This window comes from Zingiber officinale, chromosome 5B, assembly GCF_018446385.1.
Source record: "Zingiber officinale cultivar Zhangliang chromosome 5B, Zo_v1.1, whole genome shotgun sequence".
NCBI lineage: Eukaryota > Viridiplantae > Streptophyta > Magnoliopsida > Zingiberales > Zingiberaceae > Zingiber > Zingiber officinale.
This window is the reverse complement of record NC_055995.1, coordinates 44,720,745-44,730,174: the sequence shown is the minus strand read 5'-3', so window position 1 is coordinate 44,730,174 and position 9,430 is coordinate 44,720,745. Positions and strand designations below refer to the sequence as shown.

Sequence of the window (9,430 nt, the reverse complement as noted above, 5' to 3'; positions counted from 1 at the left end):
ATAGATATCACTGCTCAGGAGGGACTAGCTTGGAGAGCAGGACCACAGCCAGATATACCAAGTGAGGCTGAGGATGATTTCCCACCTATCATTCCGGACGAGGGGGAGGAGTTACCGACATTCACGGAGGAGGAGCTCTTTAGACAACCTCTGACTCTGACCTAGCCCTCAATCGCACTATCCATCGAGGACCGACTAGCACGACTTGAGGAGTCTTCCGCACAGTTATGACAGTCAATCTCGGATGGATGCACTCTTAGAGGAGAGATGATGACTAGATTTTCCTCGATCCAAGAGGAGATGACCGTCGGACTTCAGCAGATTCTTCGAGCTGTGCGAGTGTCTGAGCAGTCCCCACCCTCTCTAGCTGATGAGGACCAGACTTGATCATCTTAATACATTATCATATGTTGTACACTTGGTTGACTAGATCTATATAATTGTCCACTCCTTGTCATCTTATTTAGATAATCTAGGATTATGTCTCATAGACTAGGCCTGCTGTTTTCAAAATATTTTCCAAATAATTTGCAAATTCTAGGAAAAGTTTCTTACCTTTATTTTTCAAAAGTTTCCCAATTCCTTAGATTTTCAAAAATGATTTTAGTCTAAGTCTAGATCAAATCAATAGAAAGCATGATATTATTGATCTAGGACTTGAGCATCTCACAAACACACTAGAACTTCCTTGATTGTGTATTCAAAAACTTAGAACGGTGTGAGATGTGTAGGAAAATTACCTAGACTTATGATACTTATATCAGTGCATCGACACAAGTATGGGCGAGAAACACCAAATTATAGTGATCAGGTTAAGTAATCCATCTTAGTTAAACATTAACTAGAGACATTTACTTAACTTGACTAATCAACTAAATACTACTATCTTCTAGTAGTTAGTTAGTAACTAAAGGCTAGACAAGTTAGGATGATTTTTAGATGAATATTTTTAAATACATACCAGGTCCAAGGGGAGGTAATTTCGAACCTACTTTTAAACCTTTTGTTTAGTTTTTTTTTATACAGTGAAAAATGTTTTAAATCATCTTATTAATTTGCTAGAACAAATTAATAGTTGAAAAGTTTGAAAAATTAATAGTTAAAGTATTTTGCAAATTATGTTTGAGAAAATCTCTAAGTTCTTAGCATTTCAACAATATTTCTAAAAATTCTTGGCATTTCGAAAATATTCTTAGCATTTCAAAATTATTCTTAAGCATTTAAAAAATATTTCTAAAAATTATTAGCATTTCCAAAATATTCTTTGTATTTCAAAAATATTCTTAATTATTTTAAAAATATTTCTAAATTAAAAAATTCTTAGCATTTCGAAAATATTTTTAAATTAAAATCTTATTGTTGAGAATAGCTTTCAAGCTTTTGTTATAATACTTAAAACTCCTTATTTTGTTTACCTAAACAAATGTTATTTTTGAGAAATTATACTTGCATCTTGAAAATTTAGTTTTGTAAAATTTAACTTTGAAAATATCTTGAAAGCTACTTTAAAAATTATTTTGCAAATAAAATTAATTCCACTAACTACTCCCTCCAATACACCTGGGAGTTTTATTTTTAACTTAACTAATTTCTCTGTGTATTTTTTTATGAATGTCAAAGGGGGAGGGTCAGGGTTTAAGTTAGAGTTAAGTTAGAGAACCAAAGAAAATCAAAAGAACTTAACTCTAAAAATGATCAAGAGAACAACTAACTTAGACTTCTCTTAAATCATTTCTTCCAAATATGTTTCATTTTGTCATATATGTTTTGTATATCTTTTCCTAACTTTAACTCAGGTTGTCATTGTATCAGAAAGGGGGAGATTATTGATGCAATTTGTACTAATCATCTAACTCAAGTTTTGATGAATGATAAGAGAGTTAGGTGTTTTTGTGATCTGATTACTCTACCAAGTATGCAGGAATTGATAGGTTTAAATGACCTAACACCAGGTTAAAATCCAACTAGGCCTGCGGGACTAGATAGTTAGTGTGAAGTCCAAATAGGTGAATGAGCCGACTTGAGATCTGGCAAATAGAACAGTTGGGTCCGCAGGACCTAATAGTCGATAGAAGTCCAGTTGGGTCTGCAGACCTAACAACTAGCATGAAGACCAAGTGGGTCAAGAGGCTAGTCAACTGACTGCAAGTTGGTAAGTAAAAGTAAGTCACCGGAGGAGAGTAACTCGGTGAGGGCGCATCGCGGTTGAGGGATAATAGGTGTCGGTCCAATTTAGGTTCATTTTGGATCACTAAACTGAGACCTCGACTAGATCTTGGTCTTAGGAGAGATAGAGTCTAATTACTACTCAGTAATATTGTGCTAACATTTATCTTGTAGGTTATTATTTGATTTATTGGACTAACATATTGTGTAGGGCAAGAAAAGCAAAGAAAAGCTTTAGGTGAATAGTACCCAAGGCGCCTTCAAGCACTAGAAGGCACCTTGGCATTGTTCATAGAAGGCGCCTTCAGTACATGGAAGGTGCCTTCCGAAAGATAAGAATCATACTTCATCTTGGATGAGGGCAAGGTTGTTCAGGGTCAAATTTGTCGGGTTGGAGGCACCTTCAAGGCCTTTGAAGGCATCTTCCATAGCCCTTATAAGGGCTTCTCGACCTAACCTTTAACAACAACTTCTATAGAAGCTTCTATCCATCTATTTGAGGTTTTAACTAAATGTCACACCCCGGAAGAGTCCCTGCTAGAGGAAATTTCAACAACATCTCCCCTGTACGAGTGACAATGTGAAACTTGACTACATAGCCCTCGGGGCCCCTCACAATCCTCGGCCAACACCATCGAAACATATACAATAATATAAACAATCAATCCACGCAGTTTATAAAAAATCAGCCTTCGGCTGACTACACAACACATCATAACACGCAGTTTATAATACAACCTACTCCACTACTCGAGGAAAACTCAACCCACAATGGAAAACCATCGCAATGGAAAATAAGGGTAGTAGACTAAAACTCAATATAAAATCCATGAGTGCAATATCTACACATCACAAGTATGTAGATCACAAACATGGAAACAAAGTCTGAAAGTAGAAAACCATATCTACACGAGGTGGGGGACTAACGATTGGAACCTCCTGACAGCCTCAACCTGAAATAGAAATAAAGCAATGGGGTGAGTTCAACAACTCAGTGGGTATCAAGCTGACATGCATAGAAAGATATATCTAACAGAAATAATCATGGAGTATAGTCTCCTGATCAAAAATAGGAAATGCAAAAAATTGAACAAGCAAAGTAGCTATACTCACCAGGACCTCCTATCCAGATATAAGGGTCGTCAGACCAAACACAACATGTATCCTATATGCATGTCAATCATATGCAACCACAAAAATACAACATCCAAAATGCAACAATCACAAGCAATAAATGCAATTTATGCATATGATGCAAATGTTTTGGTCACCCCTGACGTCAGTCAGCCACCTCACACACAATGGCGAGGTCGAGTGGGTAGGGTTATGACAACTGTGCACTCTGCCATCATTACTCTTGAGTGACCGAGTGAGCAGGATACTGTCGGAGTACACCTATCCTCCTACCCCAAACAGAGTGGGAGAGCCAAAGCTCTCATTTCCCTGTGTCATAGTCAAGAGGGATCCTTGCCCCGCTACCTATGCTGCAGTCAACACTACTCATGAGTGGACCAGCGGAGCATGACAAAGCAAAACTACCACACACCCTGCCTGATAAACCACTAACCCATGAGTAGTTGTGTGTGCAGATCATGTAACTAGCGATGTGCTCAACAACAATGGAGTCGACAATCGCTTTGTATGCAATCATGCAAAATAGTACATGACACTAAGCATGTAATCCTAAAAATACCAACCTCCTCATAATGTTTACCAAAAGAAAAACCAAGTCCATATCAATGATCTAGGTACACATGCCAAGTACACATGCCAAGTAGTAAACTTGGTACACATGTCAAGTAAATCTAGTAGCTAGACCTATATCTGGTAATACATTATATATCACTACATAAGTACATAATGCAAGAATCAAGAGGACATAAGCATAAATGCATAACAGATAACAATATGGTAAACTATGGTATCAAGTAGTGACATACCAAGCAGATATAAGCATAACTATTACGACTAGTTATAACTCACTAAGCATATCAGAATGATAATATCAAAAAGATAAGTCAAAGGTACCCGCCTAAAAATGGAGATCGTATCCGATATAGATCTCATGTCGAGACTCTCGTCTCGAATCAAAGTCCTATAATCAATGTGCATATAATTAATTCAATAGCTAAATCCAAATTTCCTATTAACTAGGAAACCCTATCATTGATCTCGGTTAATTAAATAAATCGGATCTAACCTGAAGCTTAGATTAGATCCAACATTTTAACCTCAATTGTCAAGACAACCACTTGGATCAATCTTAGCTAATCTTTCCTAGCTTCACTTACAGGTGTACGCTCAAGCAAGAGATAAATTCTCTACACCTTACCACAATACAAAGTCATCCCTGATGACTCACGGCCAAGATGAGCAGCTACCAGAAATTGCTTGCCGGAGAAGGTTGCTGCAAGAGACATGTGGCTGACTTCTCCCAAAAGCCACTGCCAGATCTTATCGCTAGCAGTTTCCTCCCCAAGGAAAACTAGGGCAAGCTACGATCGAAGTTGGCAAGGAAGAAGTTGACGATACTATGAAGCCACTGCCAGAAAGCAAATACCCAATTAACACACATCCTATCCTAAATTCTAAAATCCAGACCTTTACAAAACCTAGAACCCATAGTTAACGAACTTACCCAAATCGGTAGTTCCTCTCCGATGGAGACTGGACCTAGCGGCTGTTGAGAACAATGATGAAAGGATCGAAGGTGGCCGCTCAATATTGGTCAATGGAGGAAGAGGTAGCCATTTGGGACGCCGATACAACCTAAATCTAGCGCTGGAACCTGAGATATCGGTGGAACTAGAACTCATATCTCCCTTTCCTGACCGAAGATGAGCTTGTGCGAAGTGGCGATTTGGAGATTGGGTGGTGCTAAGGTGGCTGGCGACCAGTGTCGGTTCACGGCGGTCATCTTCAGGCTGCGACGACCGATCTTGTGTTCGTGGTGGTCGACAGCAGCGCAAGATCAGGGAAGAGGAAGGGCTCGGGTGGAAGCTAGGGCAGAGGGAAAGAAGGGGAAAACGCGATGCAAAGGAGGAGAAGAGCTTGGCCAGTGATTTTGTTCGCGAGGGAGGTGAGGCGTCACGCAGCATCCATTGGGGGAAGAGGAAGAAAAGGCGATCGACGCTCCACGCCGCATGAGGGAGAGGCGACGTCGAGCGAGAGGGGAAGAATCGGGCAGAGATCAAAAAATAAAAATAAAAGATTATAAACTTAGGTATTTTAATTAAACCCTAGGTTCAATTCCTCAATCATCTCTCATTTTTTGATATTCCAAATAGGTTTTCCCCAAGCCTATAAATTCATTCCCTTAACCTAGTCATACAAGCTCCGAAAAATTTCCAAAAAATTTCTAAAAAATCCTAAAAATTTCTAAAAATACCAATAAGATTATTTATCTATCAAAAGTTATTATTTAATTATTATTTGGGTACCTTATTTTACATTCTCCCCTGCTAATAAAAAATTTGGCCCCCAAATTTTATTACTTACCAACAACATGTACTAGCAATAGATAAATAGTATAATGCTAAATGGAAAGCTAACCCACATACCTCAAGTAAAAAGATGGGGGTATCGAGCTTGGATCGTATCCTTGAGGTCCCAAGTGGCCTCCTCATTAGAATGATACTACCATCCGATTTTAACTAGCTGAATGGTCTTGTTCCGCAGCTGATGCTCCTTGTGGTCCAGAATCCGTATCGGAACCTCCTCGTGGGTAACGTCAGGCTGAATTGGAACTGATATATCTGACAGAACATGCGCTCGGTCGGATACGTATCTCCTTAGCATGGACACATGAAATACATCGTGAATGCCTACCAGAGCCGGAGGTAGTGTCAGACGATAAGCTACCGCTCCAATCCTCTCCAAGATCTAGAAAGGTCCAATGTATCGTAGAGCTAGTTTACCTCGGAGACTAAATCTCTTCACCCCTTTTGTAGGTGAGACTCTTAAAAATACATGGTCGCCTATAGAGAACTCCAGGAGTTTCTGTCTTCGATCTGCATAACTCTTCTGGTAGCTGGGCCTCCCCAACCTCCTCCCAAAGGGTGGGTGTCCGACATGGCCTACCATGCAACACTTCAAACAGTGCCATCTATATAGTCGAATGATAGTTGTTGTTGTAGGCAAACTCTACTAACGGCAAGTGGTCCTCCCAGCTGCCTCTGAAATCCATAACGCAAGACCTCAGGAAGTCCTACAATGTCTGGATGGTCCGCTCTGACTGTCCATCTGTCTGCGGATGGAATGTTGTACTGAAATGGAGTTGTGTACCCAAGGCCTGCTGTAGACTCTGCCAGAACCGGGATGTGAACCTAGTCTCTATCCGATATAATTCTCAAGGGAACACCATGCAACCTGATGATCTCCTGACAATACAGCTCTGCCAATCGATCCAGCAAATTGGTCTTCTGAATCTCTAAGAAGTATGTAGATTTGGTTAATCGGTCAATGACTACCCAAATCACGTCATGACCTCGTCATGTCCTAGGCAATCCCACCATGAAATTCATGGTGATGTGCTCCCATTTCCACTCTGGAATGGGAATCCTCTGAAGTAAATCGGCAAGTCTCTCGTGCTCAGCCTTCACTTGCTGACAGACTAGACATCTAGCTACAAACTCCGCGATGTCTTTCTTCATGACGTTCCAACAATCGGAATGCCTCAAATCTCGATACATGTAGGTTCCACCAGGGTGGAAACAAAATGGGAGCAATAAGCCTCCTGAAGAAATTCCTCCATAACTGGGTGAGATTAAGGTATGCATAATCTACCTCGGAAATAAATAACACCCTCATCATCTCGGCTGAACTTCGTCTGCTACCCGAAAGCTATCTGGTTGCCAATGAACTGTAAGCGCTGATCATCGGCCTGGGCCTCTCAAATCCTCGTCCTGATCGACGACTGAGCAACCATGGTAACCAGATACCCTGCTCTGTCTACCCTTGCTCTTCAAGGCTCAACTCGGAGAAACCCTGAATCAAGTTCGTGACCAAAACTTGGTGGAAAGCTAAAGTCCCTCTGGACTTCCGGCTAAGTGTATCGGCAACCACATCAGCTTTCCCTGGGAGGTAGTTAATAGTACAATCATAATCCTTCAGGAACTCCATCCATCTCCTTTGTCGGAGATTGAGTTCCTTCTGAGTGAAAAGATATTTGAGACTCTTATGATTAGTGAGCATCTCAAATATAATACCATACAGATGATGCCGCAAAATCTTCAAAGTAAAGATAATAGCGGCTAGCTCCAAATGATGTACTGGGTAGTTCTTCTTATGATCCTTCAACTGACGAGAAGCATAGGAGACTACCCTGCTGTGCTGCATCAAAATAGCACCCAAACCTTGTAGAGAAGCGTCGGTGTAGAGCACGAATCCGTCCTCTCCAGAAGGCAAAATCAGAACTGGTGTCGACACTAATCTCCGCTTCAACTCCTGAAAGCTGGTCTCGCAGGCTTCTGACCATGTGAACTTCGCACCTTTTCTGGTCAGGCGTGTCAACGGCAAAGCAATGTGAGAGAAACCCTCAACAAACCATCTATAATATCCGGCCAATCCCAAGAAACTATGGATCTCCTGAATCGATTTCAGTTACTCCCAGCTGGTGACAGCCTCGATCTTCTGAGGGTCTATGGAAATCCCTCGGCTAGAAACCATGTGTCCCATAAAATTGACTGAGGATAGCCAAAAAGCACACTTGCTGAACTTCGCTTAAAGACGATGTTGTCGAAGAGTCTCTAAGACTATGCGAAGATGTTGTGTGTGTTCCTCCTCAGAACGTGAGTAGATCAAAACGTCGTCGATGAAAACAATAACGAACTAATCTAGATACTCCAGAAAGACACGGTTCATCAAATCTATAAATATCGCTAGAGCATTGGTAAACCTAAATGGCATTACTAAAAACTCAGAATGTCCATATCTAGTGCGGAATGTTGTCTTCTAAATATCAGAATCTTTGACTCTCAACTGATGATATCCAGACCACAGATCAATCTTAGAATACATTGATGTACCTCTGAGTTGATCAAACAAATCCTCGATCCGTGGTAAGGGGTACTTATTTTTTACGGTGACTATATTTAGCTATCTATAATCAATGTACAACCTCATAGTACCATCCTTTTTCTTGATGAGCAATACCGGAGAACCCTATGGAGATACACTAGGATGAATAAATCCCCTATCCAATAACTCCTAGAGTTGGACCTTTAGCTCGTCCAACTCTTTCGGTGTCATACGATAAGGAGATTTCGATGCCGGCACGATCCCCGGAATCAGCTCAATAACAAACTCCACTTGCCTTCGAGGAGGCATGCCTGGTAGCTCATCTAGAAATACATCCAGATACTCTTGACCATGGGAACGTCTGAGAGTTGAGAACTACTGTTGTTGTCAGCGTTAATCAACGACAATAGAAATCTCTGACAGCCATGTAACAATAGCTTCTGTACCTGAATCGTAGAAATGGTTGATATACCATCATCCCTGATGCCAGTGAAATCCCACGAGGGTTGGTTTGGAGGTAGAAATGTGACTACCCTCGTCTGGCAATCAATCGTGGCATGATATGCAGACATCCAATCCATGCCAAGGATAATGTCGAACTCGACCATTTCCAGTACTAGTAAATCTATAATGAGTATATGGTTTCCGAAGTCCAATGGACATCCTCTAACCTCCTAAGTGACATCCAATACATCATCAGATGGCAGGGTGATGGTCAGTCACCGCGGTCTAAGGATAGGTAGTCTACCAATCTCCCTCATAAATGCACGAGAAATAAACGAATGTGAACTACCAGTATCAATAAGCATATCAGCGGTAAATGCATAAAGTAAAATCATATCGCAGAAATGGATCCGTTGGCCCGCTGTGCATCCTCTCTGGTAACCATGTGAATTCATCCAGTCTCTGGAGGTGGTAGCATTGCCAAAGGCTGCAGCGTCTGAGCCTGAGCCTACCACTGAGGCAGTGCCGAATACTGAGCCAGAGATGGATAGGAGGGTTGCAACTTATACTGAACCTATGGCTGGGGCTGCGGCTGGTACTACACTAGGGGCTGAGGCTGCGACTGATACTGAACTAGTAGCTGGGGCTGCAGCTGATACTGCACTAGTGGCTGAGGCTGTGACTGATACTGCCCCTGCGTCAGATATTGAGGTCCCGAGACAGAGCTCTAGGATACCATAAGGGCACTGGAGTGATCCTGTTCGTGCATGCCATATGCAGCTATTGCAGGGGCTGTCCTCTG

General features: G+C 41.4%; 1 long non-coding RNA gene across 1 annotated transcript; it reads right to left on the bottom strand.

Moving 5' to 3' along the window:
• Positions 1-2,820: 2,820 nt before the first annotated feature.
• On the bottom strand, positions 2,821-5,363 carry LOC121984387. Its single transcript, XR_006112872.1, has 3 exons — positions 4,805-5,363; positions 4,499-4,708; positions 2,821-3,119 (listed from the first exon to the last, which is right to left on the bottom strand). It is a non-coding gene; the product is annotated as an uncharacterized LOC121984387 (long non-coding RNA).
• Between the last annotated feature and the right edge of the window lie 4,067 nt (positions 5,364-9,430).